General features: G+C 43.1%; 1 protein-coding gene across 1 annotated transcript in view; it reads left to right on the forward strand.

The window, feature by feature from the left end:
- Positions 1 to 2,587: 2,587 nt before the first annotated feature.
- The window catches only part of LOC128881820 (rho GTPase-activating protein 100F), a 48,224-nt gene continuing 42,812 nt past the window's right edge, over positions 2,588 to 7,999 (forward strand). The window contains exons 1-2 of the mRNA XM_054133173.1: positions 2,588 to 3,848; positions 7,392 to 7,494. The gene's annotated coding sequence lies outside the window, so the exon portion shown is untranslated. The remainder of the gene's footprint in view (positions 3,849 to 7,391; positions 7,495 to 7,999) is intronic.

Consider the following 7,999-nt stretch of genomic DNA (forward strand, 5'->3'; position numbering starts at 1 on the left):
CCCTAGTCTATGCTGTGGCTTGGGGAATTCCACAGTCAATGCTGAGGTTTGGGGGAATTCCAAACTAACCTCTGTCTATACTATAGTTTGGAGATTTCCACACTATCCGTAGTCCATGCTGAGGCTTGGGGAATCCCAAACAAAAAGATCAAGCATTCGAGAAATACTCAAACAGTACTCGAGCCCTAAAAAATTGTTGAATACTTGCATAGTCATGCAATAATATTCAGTCATTCTAATTAAATTTTTACGAATGTATCACTGAGTAATTTGAACAACCAAGTACCTAATACCAAACAATAGAATTTCAAATTCATGTATCCATTCAAATCCAAGTACTCCAGTAATTTCCAAACATTTGACTATTCGAATGAACAATCATTCAAGTAGTGTAACATTCCTATAATATAGCATGGCAGTGGTACAATAGCTTCGTAAAATCCGTGGAAACGTGATTTTACAATTCAATAACGTAACCGTTTCCGTTTGTGTCCGGTGTAAAGTAACGTGCTCCGGACAGAAACATTAATAACGGGCGAGAATCGGTGGAGTGCTTCGGACGTCCAATAAAATTCCCTGTGAACGGCTTCGAAATTTATTCGGGAGGCTCGAGCTTCGTCCCTGTGACGAGCAATTAAACGCAAAAACGAGAGGATTGCCTGCACCAGAGGAACGACAAGATCGATGAAAGTTACTCGTCCTTCGGCTTGGTATTCTCTTTTCAGCGCGAAACTAAACAATTTTTGTTCATAGCGGACACCTTAGATCCTTTGGCACAAGCTTGGTGATAATGTGAGGTTCCTCATAACCGAGGAGCAGTATGGGATAACTTAGGATCAAATTTTAATTGAGCCTCCCTTGCGAATTCTCAATAAAATCGTTCCTCCATTTTTAAAAAATTGGGTATTCACTTTACGGAAAGTCTTCCTATACAACTTTTGTCGGGTTTCAAGAGATCTGTCGCGGAAAAAAAGTTTCAATCCGAAATGTACATTATTATTAGAGATATGGATTTTTAAATATTAGGCGCCGTTATATACATTTTTGCGCCGAAGGAACCGAAAAATAAATTTTTTCGATAAAACCATATTTTTTACAAATTCTTCGCTCAAAGACACACCGTTTCCCGTTTGGATAATTGAAATCCGTTTACACAATCACAAGTTATGATTTTTTCAAATTTTAATTGAGCCTCCCTTGCGAATTCTCAATAAAATCGTTCCTCCATTTTTAAAAAATTGGGTATTCACTTTACAGAAAAGCTTTCTATACAACTTTTGTCGGGTTTCAAGAGATCTATCGCGGAAAAAATGTTTCAATCCGAAATGTACATTATTATTAGAGATATGGATTTTTAAATATTAGGCGCCGTTATATACATTTTTGCGCCGAAGGAACCGGAAAATAAATTCTTTCGATAAAACCATATTTTTTGCAAATTCTTCGCTCAAAGACACACCGTTTCCCGTTTGGATAATTGAAATCCGTTTACACAATCACAAGTTATGATTTTTTCAAATTTTACTTGAGCCTCCCTTGCGAATTCTCGATAAAATCGTTCCTCCATTTTTAAAAAATTGGGTATTCATTTTACAGAAAATCTTTCTATACAACTTTTGTAGGGTTTCAAGAGATCTAACGCGGAAAAAATGTTTCAATTCGAAATGTCCATTATTAAGATTACTACAAATTTTCGAGAATTCGAGAATTCCGTTTTATGAAATTCTGACCGTTCTACTAAATTTCTTCGACCCTCATACGAAACGATACTTATCGAGCGTCGAATTTGCAGCGACGGAAGGGCTCTCCCCCGTTCCATTTTTGCCACGGCCGATGTTCTCGGTATTTTAGGCCACGAATCGATGGGGGAGCTCGTGAATTTCCTCCTTCGCGGCGTTCGACACTTTCGCCAATGTGTTTGCGAGGCGTTTATCACCCGATCGAACGGACCTTCGTAATTGCTGTTGAGTCTACTCATCGTGGTTATGTGGTATTCTTCCCTTCCATTCTTCGCCTCTTCCAAGAATTTCAACGTAGCGACAAGTTACATTTGAAACCGACGTCTCAATAAAAGTCTACAAAAAAAAAAGAAAAACATCAAAAAACACAATTCAACGCGTATAATTTAATTTCGTGTTTGAAAAATACTACACCATTTTGAAAATGTCTGCAGACGCTTGAAATATATTTTTTCTGAAATACTTGCTAAAAATTCAACGTATCGTGTTATTATAATGCTTCGATGCTTCCATTTCGAATTTTCTTGTTAACAGATGACAACGTTTAGGCCACAGGTTCGTGCCTGTCCCAAGAAGTTGGAAACCGAGTAGCGCGATAGCTGAAATGATCACATCCCCACGCGTCTGCTAAAGAAACCCAAGGAAGAACCTGACCATCCTCAAAAACCAAGAATCCGCCAAAAAGCATTTAAATAACCTGTTGCACCAAGCATCGAAGGATCGAAAAAGAAGGAAATATTCGAGAAAAGTGCCCCCAGAAACCGTTGGTAATCGATAGACTCCCCAAAACGACTCGTGTACCACCTGGCCCCCCATTGACCAATGCCCCCCTCGATGTTTCTCGACGCACGGCTCCATCCGCGTCCGTAGATCGGTTTCGCGTACGGATCCCGAAGGGACGTCTCGTGAATCGAGTCTCAAAAATTGATTCCACGGCGTCGTCCCCCGTGGTCTCGAGAGGCGCGACGCGATAAAAAGAGCGCCGACGGGGCCGCGGCGCGTGTGCGCAGTCCCGCCGTCCAAGATGTCCGCCTGGGCGCCCTCCAGGTAGTCGTGGTTATGCGGCGCGGTGCGTTGCACACCGTCGTCAGGCCAATCCTCGGTTTCCGTGGTGCGTTGGTTCGCGCGACGCGAGACTGGCATCGGTCGCGAGCTGAGGTCGACCGCCGCGGGAAAATCGCTCGGTTTCTCGCGTTCGACCGTGTTCCCGAGGTACGGTCCGTGTTCGTCCAGCTCCGGAGAGAGCGGAGAGTGCTCGCGCGAGTGCTGAATCTCGGGGAGAGCCGGGGAGAATCAGGGGAGAGCCAGGTGGAGCCAGGGAGAGCCAGGGAGAGACGGGTCCGGGTTTAGCGATTCCAGGAGGCTGTAGATAAGTTGGTGGCGCGAGGAAAGGACACGAGGGACAGGGAAAGTGGTTGTTGGTGTCCGAAACGACCACAGGAACGGGGTTCTCGAGAGGTCAAAGGACAGTCTGTGGAGCGGGCGAGTACAGGGACCGAGGAAAGTGGTTGTTGGAGTGGAACCGAGCATTGCACAGGCCTTTGGATAGACTTCTCGTGTGACGGGGACCTAGAGGGACGTGGAGAGTGCGAGAACGAGTGCGGAATCTCGGGGAGAGCCAGGTGGAGCCGGGGAGAGCCAGGTGGAGCCAGGGAGAGCCAGGGAGAGACGGGTCCGTGTTTAATCGTTCCACGAGCCTGTTGACGCACCGGTAGCGTGACGGACGAGCACGGAGACGGAGTACTCGCTGGAATATTAAGTCTTGGGGTGGTTTGGGTTCGATTCATCGTGTTCGAAGGTTCCACGAGGTTGTGGACGGACCGGCGGCACAGACGGGCACAGGGACAGGGACAGTGCTCGCGCGAGTGCACCCTCACAGGGAGAGACCGGTGGAACGGAGTAAGGGCGGAGAAGAAGCGCGATAGAGAGTGGGAGGGGAAGGAGAGAGAAAAGCTTGAGGCAAGCGCGCGTATTGATTCCCGCGTGGCGTTATACGGTGAGGTGAGAAAGCTGCAACCGGAAGATTCGCGGCTGCCTCCAACGGGTCGCCGTTGAAAAATCCAAGGAAGGCCCTCAGACCGGCGAGCTGCTCGTCCCCGGTGCCGCAAGGTAGGTCCCTGGAACAAAGATACGTTCGGCGCGCGTTTAACGGCGCGCGTTTAACGGCTCGCCCTCGCTCAGGCGACACGCGCGTCTTCTCCGAGGAAGAGAAAGCCGGAGGGTGGTGTGCCAACACGCCGAAGGGAGGGTCGAAGGCACTCTCGAAAAAGGGTATATCGATCGGCCGGTCCGGGACCATTGGCTCTGGCACGCCACCACGAAATCGTGCTTCGGTTCCACCGGCTCTCGTCTTTTTTTCCTCTCCGTCTTCACCCTCCCTTTCCGGGTCTCTCGCTTTTTCTTTGTTGCGCCCACCCTTTCACCTGTTCCCAGCCGGGCCCTGCCTCGTTCTCTCCCTTATTTCGAACGTGCACCTCCCTTTTTCGACGATCCCTTTTTCTCGGGATCGCTTTTGCTTTTTAATCCTCCTCCCCTCCTATCTGGATACCCTCTCCTACTGGGTTACGCCACGTTTATTCTTTTCCGACGATTCAACGTCCACTGACAGTCGTCGCTCGCCACAAACACAGCCCCGTCGTCGCACGTCGGTACGATCGGCGAGCAGAGGCTGTGTTGCTCCTCTGTCACTTGCCCCCTAGCCCTTAAACGCATCCCTTATCGATCCAAGCCCGGCCACGTCACCGTACTATTCGAAATCGTGCCCTACGTCGCGGCTCTACGACGTTCGCCTGTCCGGCTCCTCTTTCTTCGTCCTTTCCCACCGTTATGGATTATTTTTTCGCACGGTCCTACTCTATTTTACGTCCTATGCAGCCAGGCGCGGTGGTAGCCTCGTATTTAAGCACCGAGCACTGTCAGCCCGCTTTTTTGCGTAATTTGCCAATATTCGCAACGTTGATGTCTGTTGAAATAACCAGACTGCGGATTTTTATGCATTTATACGAAATTATAATACTAGGTTGTCCCATAAGTTCCTGTACACTTGCTACCAATAAATCATTTTATGATAAAATTATAATCATAATATGCATTTATAGGAAATTCGAATGTGCAAGAACTTACAAAATGGAAACAGTATGCAAGAATATAAAAAAGAAAGTAAAGTTTACGTTATAACATTCGCAGAATAAAATTAATTCCTATTTAGGTTCAATTTTTGTAGGCGCGTTCGCGAAGATTCTATCTTGCATAAAAATCCGCAGTCTAGTAATAACAGTTTCTGTCTATTCGGGTAGCGTTTTATAAACATTTTCTCGTAAATAATTCCTTTAGAAATAGAAGCTATATAGAAATATATCTACCGGGTTGTCCCAAAAGTTTCTTCCGTTTCATTAATAAGTAATACGTACACAACATTTTATGTCCAATGTTACATTATTGAATTGCGTACATTTTGCTCCATTACTGTTATACAATATTAACATTAGGGTGTCTATTTATATAAACGCTGCCACAGAAAATAATTGCGTGCTAGTCATGAAAGAAACTTTGGGGACAACTTAATACTTAAGTTGAAGCTGAAGTTGCTTAAGCTGAAAGTTGCAAACGCATCGCAGTATTTACGTATATCTGGAATGCTGAGAAAAATTTTAATTATATATTAAAATTCATGACGAACACGTGCTTCTGTCTATTATTTCGCATGAAAGTAATGGAAGTAACGCCTACGTTGCGAATTCGCTGCAATGAAATATGTCGTCCGTGTATATTTCCTAAATTTAATGATTCCATTGTACATGCACGAGATTCTAAAATGGAAATATCCAAGGAAATTTGTACATCTTTATCAGTAATAATTATTATGAAAGAAACATTAACAAAAATGACCCTTTAATAAAGCGCGTACAAGATTAATCTTATAATACACGATTGTTATAATATAGATAACTAAATTACACGACTTTAACGACGCTTTAATTTCCCTTGGAATTTTTATTTATTAAATTCCTTATTTTTCAGCAATTTCACTGCTTGGAGGCAACAAATTTACAAAATAAATTTGAAAAAAGAAAGAATAAGTGGCTAGACATTTCTGAAACTTTCAAACGGAATCAAAAAAGAATATGAAAAAAGTACTTTCTTGAAAAATCTTAAAATCGTCACGGTCCTATAATTTCGTCGCCGGGTTATTAAATTAATTTAGAAAAAATAGGCTCCCTAATTAGAACAAAGTCGAGTAGAAAAGCGCGTAAATGGCTCGAGCGTGACTTTCCTCGGAAAGTAATGAACGTCGTTAAAGCACACGCCGGGCGCGCACGTTTTTTTATTCGTCTCGAGGAAGCATAAAGTCGAAATTAAGAAGTTCGTTCGGCTGATTAGTTTTCTCCCGGTTGTCGCGTTCCTTTCGTGCGAGATGGAGGACGATGGAGCAAGTCTTGCGATCGAAGAAAATGCTGCGTCGTGGCGGGCCCGGCGTTTCAGTCCGTACGAAGTGGCTGGCCGACGCGTGTGTGCGTGCGTCTGTTTGTAGCTTTTTTTTTTCCGTGTCGTCGCTTTTGTGCTGCCTCATTGCCACAAATCCCTCCTTGTGTCTTTCCGGGATCGATGGAACGTGAAACAGAAAGCGGAATCAGAGAATAAAGTTCAGGGGACCAGTTGAATGCCGCGAATCTCGTTTGCTCTTTTCCCCGCTCGCTAACAAGTGACAGTTTTGTTATTGATTGGGGCCGGGGGAGACTCTTCGCGGTACGTTCTGTCACCTTGGCGCTTGGAAAACGGTTTTACAGTCTTTTTCTTTTTAGCTGGAAAAGCGAACCGTGGCGATGTTAATTCCAGTTGTAGTAAATATTTATTATTTTTTTTACTTTCATTTCTAAAATTTACGAATATTTTATGCACGCGTCTAGAAATTTAAAAGTGGCTTCCTTTCAGAAATTTTTCCTTGGAAAATTGGACCGTGAATGTAACGTGTCTCTTCTAGCGATGAATATCTATTATTTTTGTATTTGTATTTTTCAAATCGTTTGAATATTTGGGTTATACCCTCAGAGAAATCAAGAATTCTTTATTCATTCTACGGTATCGTAACTTTCAGAAATTCGAGAGATGATCTTCTCTTTTTTGGAATTTTTCTATTTTGAAAATTGAGACCAATCCTTTGTTACCGTCTTTGTTGATAAATATATTTACTAATTCCCGTACGACCTACATTTTTCGAATTTGAGAATGGTAGCACATTCTCCGGAAACTCGAAGAACGGCCTCCATTTTGGATTTTTTTTTTTTTAAACTAAACCACTAGTTATAATGTTGTCCCTTCTTGGCAAATATCGAAGAAAACTCAATGAAAAATGGGAGTCAGAGATGCGGAGATTCGAACCCAGGTCCTCGGGATTATCAGTCAAGCACTTGTCTCACTGGACCATTCCGAATCCTTCTATACGTATTGTTCTACATTGCATTTTTAATAACGCCTCTTCTCTATTTTTTTTTTTTGATGAAAATATATTTTATAGAATTCCTATGAAATATATGTTTCCAGCGCGATAAATAAATATGTCTGGTAAAATATTTAATAATATAAATATTTATTTTATAAATTATTGCGTCGAATTACTGCATCGTAACGAGGGCTTTTTTTATTCTGTTACAGAAGAGCGGGCAAGGGTGATCCGTGAACCAGAATGAGGGAAATCACCCGAGTCTGCTCGAGCAGGGTCCCGTCGGCCCTTCGTACGAGAAATGATTTTTAGAAGGTACTCGATCAAGCTTGCGAACCTCCGTTCTAATTTTCCTTCTCTATTTTCTGCTACCTCTCGTTCGCCTAGCTTTCAAGTGTGCCCAGAGAATTGCTTCGCCTCGAAATTACTCTGGAAATACGAATCACCTGCATGCAATCTTTCTTTCATATACATATACCAGAGTCTCCGTACTATTTAGGGTTAAGTTGGCCAACGTGTTTAGTTAGCAGGGGATTTTCGAAAGGAAACAGTCAGATAAAAAGTATAAAACTAGAAGTATAAAAGAAGTAACGTAGTGAAATAGTAGGTTAGCGCCGGAAACTTATATTAAATCCATCATAACCTACAAAATTTATACACGGTACCCTAACCTACACTGGGACGATTTCTTTGGAAAAATTCATAAACATCCCTGAAAGATTAACAATTATTTAGAAAAAAGGTAGGTTGGATACCTCTATTAGTTTCTCCTAAAAAAATTCTTGAACGATGCCTGGAATTTCTGGTTTTAGAAAATCCT

Source organism: Hylaeus volcanicus, chromosome 9 (genome assembly GCF_026283585.1).
Source record: "Hylaeus volcanicus isolate JK05 chromosome 9, UHH_iyHylVolc1.0_haploid, whole genome shotgun sequence".
Taxonomy (NCBI): Eukaryota; Metazoa; Arthropoda; class Insecta; order Hymenoptera; family Colletidae; genus Hylaeus; species Hylaeus volcanicus.